The 17,123-nt window shown below is 42.3% G+C and overlaps 1 protein-coding gene across 3 annotated transcripts in view; it reads left to right on the top strand.

Annotated features, from left to right (window-relative positions):
* LOC102229458 (neuroligin-3) overlaps nt 1–17,123 on the top strand; it is a 175,601-nt gene that overhangs the window by 67,913 nt on the left and 90,565 nt on the right. The window lies entirely within an intron of this gene.

Here is a 17,123-nt window from a genome sequence, read left to right as displayed (position 1 = left end):
CAGAGGAGAGGAAAAGGGTTTGTTAGCGGTAAAAGGGGATCTTCCTGAGTTGCAGTTGGTTGCAGACAAACTCACACCAATGAATCCCCTTTCAGACACTTGTGTGTGCGCCCCTGCATGTGTGTAGGGGTGTGTGTGTCTGTGTGGTCTGAGGAGGGCAGAGAGAAAAAAAGAGAGAGAGAGACAGTGAGAGAGTGACTGAGAGCTCCATGGAAACAGCTAAAGCAGCACAAAATGGAGTTTGTTAGTGCACAACCCAAGCTTTGTACCTTTTCCATCCATCTCTGGGACAGAATTGATCTCCATCCATATATATTTTTCACATTTAAAGAGGTTATAGACAAACCGTTTGAATGGAAAATCAAATCTCCCTGCTGTTTGCTTGTTGAAATATTGCCTCAGATTTTACCTAATTTGTTGCTGGCTGTAAATATAAAGTGTGTCGGTTGTCACCACGTTCTCTTTAAATAGATGGGAAGTCTTGTAAGAACACCAAAGCGCCTATTTGTTTGTCTATTTTTCAGTACTGTCACATTTTCTGGGGGTTTCCCAGTTACGCAGACTTTACAGTAAATATCAAGTACCTCATCGTCATGCTAAAAGGAATAGTGTGAAATTATTGAAGCAATGTTTTTATGAAACATTATAATCAGATATTATTTACTTCAAACAGATAACTCTCATAGCATCTTCACTGATTATAAATTATTTGGGAAACTTTTACAGTCAAAAGAAATTCAGTCTCAATTTGTGTTTTGTGAATTATGCAAAAACCGTTATGTAAACATCATCACAGTTGCATTGGGCGATTATGCACAGAGAAGCAATGACTTTGAACAGGTGATGGAGATAAGAGGTGGTCCACCCTCAAGAATATTCCTGTGAAATAACTACTTTGAAAAGAAGAAGTCCCTGATAAAAAAAAAAGTGACCTCCATGAAAGTATAAATGCCATTAGTGGCCTTGGAAAGCTACACAGGCTTTACCTGTTTGTTTATGTAAATTGTACTAAAAAGCATAAACTACACCTAACCAAGAATCCTGTATAATGTTTGCTATGGTGGTAAAAGAAACCATAATGTGAAATTTAATAGAGTGCATAAAATAAGCAGATTTAACACGATCAGTGACATTAAAAGTTGCAATATGAAGACTCACCTTTTACTGTTGGGCTTATGAATTAAGGTCCTGGGTAAGGAGCAGCACTATAACAAATGCATCACAGAATTTAATGTTGCTCTGTTCATTTTTCTATAGAAACCCCACAAACTAAACCAGCTGTCATCCTATGTGCTTATTGCTTCGCCTCATTACACTTTGCAAAACAACAAAATATACTGCATACCCTATAAATCTGCAAATCACAGGATATCAGCTGAACCACTGTGAATTAATTATTAATTACGAACTATATACAATCTTAAATAACTTTGCGATCCTTAACTAAGACACTTTGAACTCAGCAACCTGGATGGTAGCCAAGCTCTTGATCTAAGCGTTCCTACACAATCTTGAAGAATCTGGAATATTCTGGATTTCTTTTTCTTTCAGTTTCTGAGTCTGTTACAAGATGGAAGAGTGATACGTAATCTGGTGTATTGCTTATTATATTGTATAAAAGACAAATATGAATTTCAAAATTAGATTTTTATACATGTAGTATTTCTATATTATTATCTACAGTTGTATGTCACACATTTTATAGTTTATATTCTTTTTAAAAGCATTGTAAAAAAAATCACAACTCCTTCAACCTTTTTTGTATCATAAGCTTGTCTGATTTAACAAGTAATCGCTTCATTTATAGTTTGATTTGGTACAAGTATACTGCTCAAAAAAATAAAGGGAACACTTTAAGTGTTAAACACCTGTTTAAGTGTTCCCTTTATTTTTTTGAGCAGTGGATAATTCTGTAAAAAAAAAAGGAAAAAACTGGAATCATTATCATTTTAAATATTTGCAATCAAAATCATAGTTGCTGACTTCTGTAAGAGAAAACAGACAATGTTAATGTATATCTTTTGTCTTAGGGTCTTACACTATTGTTCAAAATACTCATGCTTTATTTTTTAGTCATAATATACACAGAAATAAGGAATAGGCTCATCTGTTTTTGACAAAAGATAATTACAATTGTAACAATCATTTCTTTAAAGGGCCAGCAGTCTCTGAACCAACACATAAACCTTTCATCTGTAACAATTTATTTTCTGAAAACAAGCCGAGATATGAGATACCTCTACTTTTTCTGTTCAAAGAGCAGACTCCCTCAGCCTTCAGCACAGAGGGCTGTACATGTGAGTAGCAGGAGGGTGACGGAGGAGTGCTGCTTTATCCTTCAGGACATTGAGATGATTGCTGTGGGTGAATCACAGAAGCACAGCTACATTCATCCTGAGACTCTCTTTTTGATGGAGATGAGAGCGCTACGGCCTATCGATTTTGTCATCAGGACTCCTCGCCTTGAATACGCTGTGTTTTCCTCTGTCATTTTTGTGGAGTATCCTTTTGAGCGTTGTAATCAGCCTTCAGGGTGGGAAGGTAGTCAGGCTGAGCATGCTGCCTCCTGCTCCTGCCACTGCTTTAAAGCTGAGCACATAAGCCTAATACAGATTCATGACCATATTTCTTTCATGGCACTTCAATTATGAGTCAGATGTTTCCTCTCCCGCCGCCACGTTTCACCAAATGTCATTCTACAAGCCTGCGCACCCTGCCGACAAACACCACATACAAATTCTAGCAGCACGCCCGCACAGGCACACACGCTACGTCTCACATCATCTAACACACTACAGACACAGTCAGTGAGACGAAACAAGAACAAGCCATGCGCAGACACACACAAACGCACACTGTTTGCACGCACAAAAACAGACGCGTTCGCAGGCACAAATACAGTTTACAAAGCAGCTCTTGTGGCAAGCTCCCCAACCGCTATTCTGACCAATGAGTGAAGGCGAAGTGATGCATGTAGTTGAGTGATAATGTCCACTGCTGTAGCATGGTCAGATAATCTCCCCACGGTAAAGCATTAAAGCTTTATTACAGGCACGCTCATATAAACCAAATAAAACCGAGGCCAGAGAGAAATAAGACCATGATGGGCCAATTAACACTAAGCTGTGTGAAGATATTTAGTCATGAAAACTGCAACAGCATGAGAAACAGGGATTTCATCTTTTTGGCTTTGTATGTATAAGGTGCGCTTGCACTTTTAGAGATAATCTACATCAAACAGAATTAGGTAAGCTTGATGAAGTGTTTGTTTTGGACGCAAGCGTAATATCAGGTCATCTGAAATCTAGATTAATGTAATTCCTTAAGCTTTACTTCATTTTATTACATGTCAGTGGATTCTGCACAGAGGACGTGATTTAACCAAGAAAACGGACTAAATCCGTGAATAGATAAATATCACAGTATGACAGTGTATTTAATTAGGCGTCTTCAAGGGAAAAAGAAACAGCAGAGCAGAGAAGATGATGGGTTTTAGTCAAAGCATCTCAAACCAGACATTCTGACATTATTATAGCTCTCACACCATCGCCTCGTTGTCTTATTAATAATGCAGCAAACACCTTTGAAATCCACATAACATACTGAATATTTAACACAACTCACAGAAACAATAGATCTAAAGCCATCCGATCGACCCTCCCTTACAAGCTTGTTAAAGAGTTATAAGGTGGAGACTAAAAAAATGACTTTTTATCAGCAAAAGCAAACACTGGTAAACATAATTATTGCATGTATTTCGGTCTCTTGCAGCTGTTTCAGATTACTTCCACTATTTTTTTTGGTAACATTTAGCCAATATATTTGGGGAGCCTCTTGCTCACATGGAGCAAAATTATAGATATTTTTTTTCTCTGTTTATTATTAAGGCTTTGTTGGGTGGTTTGCTATGGATTCAACTGCAGACTTATCACACATGCACAGAGTTCTGTTTTTTCTTTTTTTTCCCCAGGCACAAGGAAGGTGGTCACGTTTGTTAGGAAGTTAGGTGGTGCTAAACACAATGCCATCTATTTGAGGCATTCAAAGACTTGATACAAGAGAACAGGGAACAACAACCCTGAACACATATTCTCATTGTACAATGACCCAATCAAAATTCAGATGTAATTAAAGATATTGATCTTCATACAGTCTGATCTCTTGCTCGTTTGTGCAAAATGATTTTAAAAATGGTCTCAAGATATACAAATCTGAGTCAGGTGTAATCTCAAAGACTTGAGCAGGAAAGATGATTGTACAAATAATTAAAATAGAATGTTGCTGCCATTCAATTTTTGTATTTGGAGGGCTTTTTAGCTCAAGTGCTGCAAGTTTAAATAACTATTGCTCAGCGTGTTGTGCAGCATTGCTTTAGATTAAGATATACTGTAAATCCAATTTTGGAGGAGATTTCAAATGAGCCGTAAGGCATCAGCAGCGGGAAAACAAACATATTTGGAAAGAAAGTTAATTTTAAGTAAAATCCTTAGAAAAGCTGAATATTATGGTAAGACATGCAGACACTTTTCAGGGAATCTGATCTGTTGAATCTTCATGTTCCAATTAAAGAGGAGACTTGGAAGTTTCTATGGGAGCTCCATCAGCCCCTCCTTCCTGCAGCTCTTCGCCCCTGTGCTGCTGTAATGGTAATTATTGCTTCAAAGGATGGACTGGAATTTTCTCGCAGCCCCGTTTGCAAACTTTCATATTTCAACCTGTTAAGATGAATGAGAATTCATTTCAGATCTTATCTTTAATTAGTTATTGACCCATCGCAGAATGATTATCACCGGATGAATTATCGAGTGTAGAGTTTTACACCATTCAGAGTGTCCTCTTACTACTTGTCGAACTGCGCTTGGGTCAGGGCCCCGAGGTGGAGGGTTTGTTTACCAAAGACAAACAGTGTTTGGATTTCTGCTCATTGATCTGTGTGTGTATATATATGTGTGGATATGAGATTGTGTTTCTGTGTGTGCGTATGAGAGAAAAAGAGGGAAAGGAAAAAAAAGAGAAGACATTGCGTGTATGCGTGTGTTTGGTCACAGGCACTGGATGCACGTGTGCACGAGCCTCATTGCAGCTCTCTTCTAATGATGTGTAATGAGTCCCAGTCAGGGGGGAGTATCTTGTATCACTGCTCTTTACAAATATAATTACTCACTGGCTCTCCAGAGCATGTCAATTTTTCAGTCCATTGGGGGGAAGGGGTAAAAACTTGGAGGTGGTGTGTGTGTGTGTGGGAGTATGTGGGAGGTTGGAGGTGTTGGCGCTTAATTACTAGATTCCAAATGCATTAGAAATTAACAAAAGCTGTCTGACTTGCCAAAAGCCAAGGTGAGACTCTTCAATGCAGCCAAGTGCTGTAAATAGGAGAATGGTCAAGTACAGGGCATACTTGTAGAGTACATCCACCTCTAACGGGGATTATTTTATGACCTTTGATGTTTATCTGTCATGTCTCGCTGATCGCAGCCTTTTTATGGACAAGCCATCCACAGTGTGGACTGTCACCTCAGTCCACTCAAAGTTATTCAACCCCTCCAAAGAAGTACTTTCCAGAACAAATGTAAATAACCTGCTGTATGGATGAAACCGTGAAAGCAGCTGTGCAGGTGGCTACATTTCCTGTTGTTTAGTATGATTCCAGCTTCTCCCTTTGTTACGTTCCGCTCTTTGCAATTGTGACTGTCAGTAATTCAGGCAGGGATTTGGGGAGCAGAGGATATTTGCTATGTGTGAACAATAATGTGGAGCAAAATGTAGTCTACCACCCAAGTTTGTGGAGTTGTTTTCACTAGCGAATGACAGCGCAGCTCCTCTGAGAGTTGAGCAGCGAGCAGTGTGCTTCTGGCCTCCTGACCCCAGCACTGTAGTCTGCTGTAAAATCTTCCAGGCTGAGCTATGAAAGCATTTGCTCCCATTTTTGCTGCCTCATTGGCGTTTTTAAATGATAGATTTTATTCTCACTGCAGTGAAATTTAAGGATACCATCTAGTACAGTCATTTTTTTCCTTGCCAATAGAAGTCCATGTATATTTAGAGCACAGCTGGGCAATGAAGTATGGATTTCCTCAGTAGGACTTAACACAAACTGTTTGAAAAGCTCACCAAAGAAATATAGCAAATTCTGCTTTGCATCACAGGGGGAACAAGAATCTATCTGATGAGCAGACATCAGTAAATGCTATGGCAGACTTGCAGCATTGCAGCAGAGATTTTGAAGCATCTGAGTTGCGATGGGCTCTATGATGTACTGTGAATACATCTTAATCGCAATGACAATCAGTTATCATCACAGTATCCAGATTTGTGACCAAGATTGTAAAGATGTGGAAGTGTGGAGACATTGTGATTATAAAAATGAAGTAGTGTATTAATGTGTGTTGTTCACCACCACCGCATTATCCGACAATGATGCTGCTGTTTATTTTTTAGTAATGCTGTTTAGGCCAAAATGAGCTACATCCATATCACAAAGGGTTATTTCAAATGTAATAATTGTTTCTTCATTTATTTTATATGCAAAAAGAGTCCACACCAGTAGATTGTCAGCCTTTACGTGGGTTATAGTGGCCACAATGCTAAAATGCCCACAGGATATTAGAAATTCACATGAGACAAAAGGTTGAATTAAGTGTTTTCTTGCTTCTGCTATTGTTGTTTCTATATTTACCAATCAGATTGTAAGCTTACATTATAATATCACAACCCTGGGTTCAACCTTATTTATGTGACTCTGATAACCTCCAAGTCATGACCCAAGCTTCTTTAAATGGCAAACTGTGATCTTCTTCAGAAATGTAGCTCTGTTTCAAATCTGTTTACATTTTTCTTGGAAGTATTTACCATATTATTGCTTTCTTTCAAAATTTTCCAGTCATATAGTGACTAAATGCCATATTCTGCTGCATGCAGTTTTATTTCAAGTTTTCAATTTCACTATTGCTGAGTGAAAATATTAACTTTCCTCCTCTGGTTTTCACTGGAATGATGGTGATGCTATGGGCAAAACTGCAAGTGTCTGACTCTGTGGTTGACTGGCAGGATGGGGCTCATCAGATATCTCTATATGCTTGGCGACCATTTTTGGCAGAAGGAGCAGATGATGCAGCAGGAAACATGGGTGGAACTTGAAAATCATCTTAATGGAATTCATCGACTGGATCTTTGATATTGAAACCCAGCCATTCCAGCCCGCCCTGATCCTCTTCTAAAACCACTTCTGTGTTTCACTGTTGCCAATTTTTTGTCCCCTGAAATTCCGCCAGAATTCTCACGTAGAGATAAAATGTTTTCCTGACGCTATCGAGAATAAGAACTTACCTCCGAAGGAACAATTACACCAAATAATGTAAACGAAAGAGAGAAATGAACAGAAAAAACACAAATGTTTGTACCAAAAAGAACATCGATGAGTTCCTTTATGCCTCGTGTGATCTCACCAGTCTCGTGCTCAGAGAGTTTTGTTTTTTTGGGAGATTAAATTTTGCTGCAAGTAGTTAACCACTTATAAAAACGCAGCAAGACTAATAGAACAACAAGTGACAAACTACATATGACATGAGTTTGACTGATTTTACAGAAACATCTGGCTACGGCCAGGAAATCTAAGGTTGTAGATTTCTACAACCTTGGATTTTGTGTACTATTGTGTAAACAAGCAACTATTAAAATCAGTCTTTACTGTATTGTTCTCCTTCAAATTGTATTGCAATCCCTTCCTGCTTTTCTAGGGTTGCTATGTCAGTGATATTAATAAGAAAAACCAATCACACTAAATACACAATGTATTTTACTAAGTAAATCAAATATTTGAAATGACAATCTGACTTACTGCAAAGGAACAGTCCATCTGACCACACCATTCCAGTCAAGGCTTAACCAACTTAAAACAAACTCTTTCCATAAATTATGTATCCTTCTGTACATGTTCCAGGTTTAGGTCATTTTGTTTATTGACTGATATAGGAGTGCAGCGCAATACAAATTCTTGAAAGTAGGCAAAAAGGGAGGGGAAAGCAAAAGTTGAGTGAGTTTTCTTGGTCTTTTTTTCATCAGTAGCAAAGCTGGAATGGATATTTACTTGTTTCCATTGCCATTTGGATAAATTCATCCAAATTAAGAAGAGAACAAAACATTTATTCATCCTATTAATGTCAGGGAGTGAGGGATTGAAGTAATGGTTTTTCATGCTCCAGTCTGCGGCAGCTCCTTGATGTCTCTCTCTCACAAATCACAGCCAGGAAATTAACTCTTAGGCTGTTCTTGCAAGACACACTGTTACAAACGTCTGGCTCTTCAAGACTGGGCCAAGAAGGGGCCAATTGTTTCTCACTGCTCGGCTTTTTACTGTCCCCAAGAAGATGTTTCTTGTCTGTAGCATAAAACCCAAGCACGGTATTGATTATGCATGAAGGAGAAAGGTGCTAAGTGGCACAGGAAAATGAGGGAACATCTGCAACCAGACAGGTTTTTCACAGCAGGATGCACAGTTTTCTTTTTGTCTCACAGTTTTATGAGAAAGTCCCACTAAACATTGACAGTTATAATATTATGGGCTTTAGATGAATCGTGTATCATTTGTGCTTTGTTGAAATCTAAGTTTAAGCACAGCAGGTGGTGACTGGCAAAACCTTGGTGATATTTTAGATGTTTCAGTTTGGTGAGTCACTTAAGCTGCTTCTCTGTGTGAAAATCTGTCTGTATTGTGGCACTTTATGTTTTTAATGTGCAACCTTTTAGTCTTAGGTAATGCAGTGAAAAATGTACGCCAATATCCACTCAAATGGGCTTTATTTAGGAGGAGAAAAAAATGAAACAAGGAATAAAATACACGTCATGCTAAACTAAAATTATGTAATTCAGGTGTTTCACACTGGCTGGCACAAAACGGTAACTCCAACAAAACTTCAGAAAGACGTGCTGCGAAATCACGCTCATTCTGCACCAAAGGTTGACGCATGTGCTCCTGCTGCTGCTGACAATTACACCCCCACCCCCCACTGAACAGCTCTGTGATTGTAGACGGCATGTCCACCGGTCCATTATTGAAATGTTGTTCCTTGGAGTTCACAGTAATGTACATCACAGGCCAATCAAGGAATGCATTCTGCTGCCAGTCAAATTGCTAGCATACAATACACAGTTTACTACATCTTGTACAACCCCATAAGTGTTTGTGAAAAACAGGCAAGAGCCGCGCAGGATCTGCTAATGGAGATGAATGTGGCCGGGGCGAACTGGGGCAGAACCGTCTAAAGCTGCACCCATGGAGGAGTGAACTTATACTGTAGCTTTCTTGCAATAATTAGACCCTAAAATCAGACAGAGGAATATAAAATGGAGCTTTATACCTGTTGTAGGTGTGCAGTGTATGTCGTCTAAAATTGATCCATTAGATTATAACCATTTTTTTGCATTAAATTAGTCAACAGTTACAGTTATTTCCTTTGTTTTATAGGAAGTAATCAAAGTATAGTAGGCTATATCGCCGTTTAATGCAAGCAGCTTTAAATTAGTGTGTAGTGTAGTAATTGTCTTGTTAGAAAAATCCAAGCAAATATTCAAATGGAAAATTGATTTAAAAAAAATGTGCTTTTGTTTCAGAATAATGCTGGAAGGATTTGTTTTTTCATGGGGAAATTTTTTTTTTAATAAAATAAATTTACAATAATTTTATTATAAAAACTAATAGACTGGAGCACTTGTCTCCAGTCGCATGGGTTGTTCACGTTCAGCTGAATTGTCATTTAAATCTTGGCTGGAGGCTTTCTTTGCACAACAGGAGGCAACTCACAATATGAGACCGCTTCACAGGCAGGAGGTGAGATCTTAACATTTTTGGTTTACATAAAAAAATCCCTTCTTTTCCACACATAGATTAATGGCTTTATAAATCGCAAACTCTGTTATAAGGACTCTAATCAGTGTAAAACATTGCAGCCAATATTTGCTCATTGTGGTATGTAATTTGACCATTTAAAATGGTCATAATGCCCAGAAAGCATCAAACTTTTCACAAATAGAACAAAGATTTGAGAAAATGTAAAAGAAAAAAAAACATTCTGCCAGCAAGTCATTTGTACCTTGTCTGTCATTGGGTGTTTTTTTCAACAGAGTTGCATTTCCTTACAAATGGCAGGGCAACAACACAAACATTTCCTCTTCGACTTCAAAATCAGAGTCTCAAACATATATAAATGCGTCAAGCTTAAAGAACTGAAATTCAGGGCTCCTTTTAATAGCTTACACTTATTTCACCAATCAAAGTTTCGTGTTGACAGCAACTGAATGGAGCTTTCCAAGGCAGATTTTCCTTGAATGAAAAGCACTGTGGCATTGTTATATCATGATATCTAATGACACCCCTAGTTCCTTTACTGAATTTTAAATGATTTTCACTCACAGTATGACATTTCACAGGTCCTAAGAATGTTCTTCAATTCGACTGTTCAAGATTACATTTCTTTGTTTCTTCTTATCCCTGCATAGTTAAAAAACAACAAACAAACAAGGAACCTGCAGCAACTTCGGACCTGCTTCCATAAAACTGACCCCATCATTCACAGTTCGCCACTTCAGCCTCTCACCCCCTTGTATACGGATTCCCATGTGTGCCTCACTTAAGACACATGAAAAAGACATACAGTATCTTCTCTATATAGTTAATTTATTTGTAATTGTTTTTCAATTAAACCAAATATTAGGCACCTATTAGAAAGTCACATAATCATAGGTTTTGTATCTGACAATGATTAGATGATTATACAATTTATATTAAGTCCTGAAGACCGAGTCTATTACCTGCACTGCTTTTTTGTCTTTAACACATTTTTCACTTTTCCAGCTAAATCTGTATTATCCTAATTATTTTGGTGATGGAGAATTAAGAGTTATTTGGTCTAGCTATTATTTAAATGAATAAGGTTTGGAGGAAAATGAATGCATAATAAACCATTTAAATATGGGTAAACTGTTTCAGCACAGAGATTTTGTTTGCTATATAAGAGACTTAATAAATACAAATCTACCCTTGTGCCTGTTTTCTGAATTGGGAGCACGTGCAAACTCAGGTTTGCAACATGCTATCATGGGTCTACTGTTTTCATATTCTTATTATAATGAAATATTCCTTGAGCCCTGGAGACAGAAGCCATCCATCCATCCATCCATCGTCTTCCGCTTATCCGAGGTCGGGTCGCGGGGGTAGCAGCTTCAGAAGGGAGGCCCAGACTTCCCTCTCCCCAGCCACTTCTTCTAGCTCCTCCGGGGGAATCCCGAGGCGTTCCCAGGCCAGCCGAGAGACATAGTCCCTCCAGCGTGTCCTGGGTCTTCCCCGGGGCCTCCTCCCGGTGGGACGTGCCCGGAACACCTCACCAGGGAGGCGTCCAGGAGGCATCCTGACCAGATGCCCGAGCCACCTCAACTGGCTCCTCTCGATGTGAAGGAGCAGCGGCTCTACTCTGAGTCCCTCCCGGATGACTGAGCTTCTCACCCTATCTCTAAGGGAGAGCCCAGCCACCCTACGGAGAAAACCCATTTCGGCCGCTTGTATCCGCGATCTCGTTCTTTCGGTCATGACCCAAAGCTCATGACCATAGATGAGGGTGGGAACGTAGATCGACCGGTAAATCGAGAGCTTCGCTTTTTGGCTCAGCTCTCTCTTCACCACGACGGACCGGTACAGCGCCCGCTTGACAGCAGACGCTGCGCCAATCCGCCTGTCGATCTCCCGCTCCCTTCTTCCCCCATTCGTGAACAAGATCCCGAGATACTTAAACTCCTCCACTTGGGGCAGGACACCCCCCCTGACCCGGAGAAGGCACTCTACCCTTTTCCGGCTCAAGACCATGGCCTCGGATTTGGAGGCACTGATCCCCATCCCGGCCGCTTCACACTCGGCTGCGAACCGCTCCAGCGAGAGCTGCAGATCACGATCCGATGAAGCCAAAAGGACCACATCGTCTGCGAAAAGCAGAGATGAGATCCTAAGGCCACCAAATCGGACCCCCTCAACACCTTGGCTGCGCCTAGAAATTCTGTCCATGAAAGTGATGAACAGAATCGGTGACAAAGGGCAGCCCTGGCGGAGTCCAACTCTCACCGGAAACGAGCCCGACTTACTGCCGGCAATGCGGACCAGACTCTGACACCGGTCATACAGGGACCTGACAGCCCGTATCAAAGGGCCCGGTACCCCATACTCCCGGAGAACCCCCCACAGGGCTCCCCGAGGGACACGGTCGAACGCCTTCTCCAAGTCCACAAAACACATGTAGACTGGTTGGGCGAACTCCCATGCACCCTCCAGGACCCTGCCGAGGGTGTAGAGCTGGTCCAGTGTTCCACGACCAGGACGAAAACCACACTGCTCTTCCTGGATCCGAGGTTCGACTATCCGACGGACCCTCCTCTCCAGGACCCCTGAATAGACCTTGCCAGGGAGGCTTAAGAGTGTGACCCCTCTATAATTGGAGCACACCCTCCGGTCCCCCTTTTTGAACAGGGGGACCACCACCCCAGTCTGCCAATCCAGGGGAACTGCCCCCGATGTCCATGCGACATTGCAGAGTCGCGTCAACCAACACAACCCCACAACATCCAGAGCCTTAAGGAACTCCGGGCGGATCTCATCCACCCCCGGGGCCCTGCCACCGAGGAGCTTTTTAACCACCTCGGTGACCTCGTCCCCAGAGATTGGAGAGCCCAACCCAGAGTCCCCAGGCTCCGCTTCCTCAGTGGAAGGCATGTTGGTGGGATTGAGGAGGTCTTCGAAGTACTCCGCCCACCGGCCCACAACGTCCCGAGTAGAGGTCAGCAGCACACCATCCCCACTATAAACAGTGTTGGTGCTGCACCGCTTCCCCCCCCTGAGACGCCGGATGGTGGACCAGAATCGCCTCGAAGCCGTATGGAAGTCTTTCTCCATGGCCTCTCCAAACTCCTCCCACGCCCGAGTTTTTGCCTCAGCAACCGCCCGAGCCGCATGCCGCTTCGCCCGCCGGTACCCATCAGCTGCTTCCGGAGTCCCACAGGCCAAAAAGGCCCGATAGGACTCCTTCTTCAGCCTGACGGCATCCCTCACCGAAGGTGTCCACCAGCGGGTTCGAGGGTTGCCGCCGCGACAGGCACCGACAACCTTGCGGCCACAGCTCCGATCGGCCGCCTCGACGATGGAGGCACGGAACACGGTCCACTCGGACTCCATGTCCCCCACCTCCCCCGGGACGTGTTCGAAGTTTTGCCGGAGATGGGAGTTAAAGCTCCGTCTCACAGGGGATTCCGCCAGACGTTCCCAGCAGACCCTCACAACACGTTTGGGCCTGCCAGGTCTGACCGGCTTTCGCCCCCACCACCGGAGCCAACTCACCACCAGGTAGTGGTCAGTGGACAGCTCCGCACCTCTCTTCACCCGAGTGTCCAAGACATACGGCCGCAGATCCGATGAAACGATGACAAAGTCGATCATCGAACTGCGGCCTAGGGTGTCCTGGTGCCAAGTGCACATATGGACACCCTTATGCTTGAACATGGTGTTCGTTATGGACAATCCATGGCGAGCACAGAAGTCCAGCAACAGAACACCGCTCGAGTTCAGGTCGGGCGGGCCGTTCCTCCCAACCACGCCCCTCCAGGTCTCACTGTCATTGCCCACGTGAGCGTTGAAGTCCCCCAGCAGAACAAGGGAGTCCCCAGGAGGAGCACCCTCCAGTACCCCCTCTAAGGACTCCAAAAAGGGTGGGTAATCTGAACTGTCGTTCGGCCCGTAAGCACAAACGACAGTCAGAACCCGTCCCCCCACCCGTAGGCGGAGGGATGCTACCCTCTCGTTCACCGGGGTAAACCCCAACGTACAGGCGCCGAGATGGGGAGCAACAAGTATGCCCACTCCTGCCCGACGCCTCTCACCCTGGGCAACTCCAGAGTGGAAGTATGTCCAGCCCCTCTCAAGGAGACTGGTTCCAGAACCAGAGCCGTGCGTCGAGGTGAGACCGACTATTTCTAGCCGGAACCTCTCGACCTCACGCACTAGCTCCGGCTCCTTCCCCACCAGAGAGGTGACATTCCACGTCCCAAGAGCCAGTTTCTGCAACCGAGGATCGGACCGCCAGGGTCCCCTCCCTCTGCTGCCACCCATCCCACACTGCACCCGACCCCTTTGGCCCCTCCCACGGGTGGTGGGCCCATGGGAGGGGGGGCCCATGTTTCCTCTTCGGGCTGAGCCCGGCCGGGCTCCATGGGTAAAAGCCCGGCCACCAGACGCTCGCCATCGTGCCCCCCCTCCAGGCCTGGCTCCAGAGTGGGGCCCCGGTGACCCGCGTCCGGGCGAGGGAACACCAAGTCCAAAGTTCTTGTCCATCATAAGGGGTCTTCGGGCTGCTCTTTGTCTGGTCCCTCACCTAGGACCTGTCTGCCTTGGGTGACCCTACCAGGGGCATGAAGCCCCAGACAGCATAGCTCCTAGGATCATTGGGACACTCAAACCCCTCCACCACGATAAGGTGGCAGCCCATGGAGGAGGAGAAGCCATTAATATGAAAACATTAGTTTTCATAGCAAGTTAATGCTTCAGCTATTTCGGGGGATGTAGACACTTGTGGTTGCACATTCACTGAAAATCATTGATGTCTCAAACTATATATATATATATATATATATATATATATATATATATTTTTTTTTTTTTTTTTTTTTACAATTTTAAAATTAGATTGCATTCCAGCTGTTTCATTGCATAAACTTCAATAACCTTTGGTGCTACAAATTCAAATCCAATCATTCTGCTGCTTCTATTCCACTAAAAGACAACACCGTGGCATAAAACAGAGGATGGCTTTTATGTAAACCTGTCACTGGTGATACAGTATATTTGTCAGAGAGTTTAAAACTGACAGGGGTCGTTTATCACGCCTGCTCCTGCAAAACAAGACGAGGCGATCGATTTAAAATATGGCCAGGTAACAGTAGTTTACATATTGGATGTCATAGGTTCATTTTTTCAAATGACAATCACCATACAACTATTTGTTGGCTTTCAGCTTGTTTTCTGTTTGTCTCATTGGGTACCTCTACAGTAGCGATCTTATTAAACTTCATTTATTTGAAACATTATCTAAAACATGTCACTAATACAGTGGTGTGTGCTATACCTGCAGTATTTAAAATGATCTCTCCTTTTTTAACTGCCAGCTGAGTGTCAGCATTACACAATTGTATAACTTGTGCGTACCAAATTAATACGCTTCATCTTACTTGAATTAAAACATTAGCTTTATTTGAATTGAAATTGGTGGCGCATTGTTAATAAGAGTCTGTCCTTCCCCTTCATCCTGGAACAAATGGTAACAAGAACAGAGCTCATTATATTTCATAAGCATGACATTTTTGGAAAACTGTGACATTAAGAAATTAATGTCTATGGTACAGAAGGGCTTTTCACTATGCAAAGCAAGCTCCGCTGTAGCACTGTCCAGAGATGAAAACACGTTTAGATGATTGTAGTACTTTCACCAAAGCCGCAAATATGCATTACAAAGACATCAGAGAGCCAACCGACAATTGCTTTCATCTGGTCAAGGGGTCCTTCAGAGCATCTCCTGTAAAAATGGAGCACTTCAGTCAAAGATGGCAATATGCAATGCAAAGATGGAGCGGCAGTTCACTGAGGGAAAATGTCAGGCTTGTGTCAGTGTTAGTGAATGAGAAGGTTTATTGCTGGAAGTTTGACCTTTACTGTTTAGTGATTGAGGATGTGCTTTGTGGAGACCGTTTGCGGTCGAAATAAAACCTTATTTGTTACAGTGCAAAAACGCACCACAATCTGGGTTAGATGTCTTAATAATTTTGCATGGCCTTGCAAATGCATTCACATCAACTAAGCTATGATTGTAAAAAGAAAATTTTTGCATGCATTTATATTCTGCCCTCTGACACCTTCGAGCAGAAAGAGGCTAATATTTTTCACAATTCCTTTTTGCAAAACAGATCAAGTTTTGTTAGACTGGAAGCATCTGAACATCCAGCAGATTCCCAACTAGATTCAACTGTGGACTTTGACACTTACTATGTTTTATTTAAATACTTCCATTGTGCTATAGCTGTTCATTTAAGGTTGCGTTCCATTGGCAGGGAACCGTTGCCACAATCGCAAGATTCAGTCTCTGTTTGTTATAGTTGTAGGATTGCTTGTATAAAGCTCCATCCTTCTTTTTATTAATGTCTAGGGAGACAGCTTCTAGCAGCTTCTCTTACTCTGCTGAAGAATAGCATGACCAAATCATGCCACCACCGTGTTTCACTGTAGGGATGGTGTTTTTCAGGGTAGCACAGTGTTCACACATATTTTGCATGTTGGCCAAAAAAATTAAATTTACGCCTCCGTAGGCCTGACCACTGTCGTTTTTCACATGTTTCCGCCTGATGGTTTGTTACCAAGCACTATATGAAGGTTTTGGTTATTGGGGATTAATACTTATGCAATTCATCATAAATGGTACCTCAGCTTTCTTGTTCACACATACAATATGATTTTGCTGCAAGAGAATTTTGTTTTATTTCTTACTGGCCAAAAAAAAAAAAAATCATGTTACTGATGTATTGTCTTGTTAGCTAAAAATGCCAAATTAACAATAGGTGTATAGGTGTGTAGTTGTGGTGTTGCCTACAGCAATTACAATATTCTTCCAGCTCTGACTTTTTTAGGTCAAAGCTATAAAGCCTTCACAAATAGAGTTTTTGTGTGAATACTTGGCCTTTCTTATTGCTTTCAGAGCCAGATGCCCTTTTAAGAGTTGTATTAATACATCGGAGGATTTATTCACACCAACTGCTCCTTTTGTGTGATATATATTTCCAATATTTCGGATTGTTTGGGTTGGTTTTATAGTCTAGCTCATAAAAAATAACCTTAGTTACCTGTGGATGTGAATTGAAGGTCCCTTCATCTTTAAACATACAGCAGCAAAATATGCGAAATACATTAACTGCTTTGGAATATGTTGCTATACAGTCAAGCACAGAATTAGTTTTCAAAGATACAGGGCAATCCACTAAGACAATCATGAAAGTTGCAATAGACTTGGGCTTGGGGGAGAGGGTCACTAGCTAGCACAGCAGCAGCT

This window comes from Xiphophorus maculatus, chromosome 23, assembly GCF_002775205.1.
Source record: "Xiphophorus maculatus strain JP 163 A chromosome 23, X_maculatus-5.0-male, whole genome shotgun sequence".
NCBI classification, from domain to species: Eukaryota; Metazoa; Chordata; class Actinopteri; order Cyprinodontiformes; family Poeciliidae; genus Xiphophorus; species Xiphophorus maculatus.
Note: the sequence above shows the minus strand (reverse complement) of the source record. Positions and strands in the feature narration are given on the sequence as shown.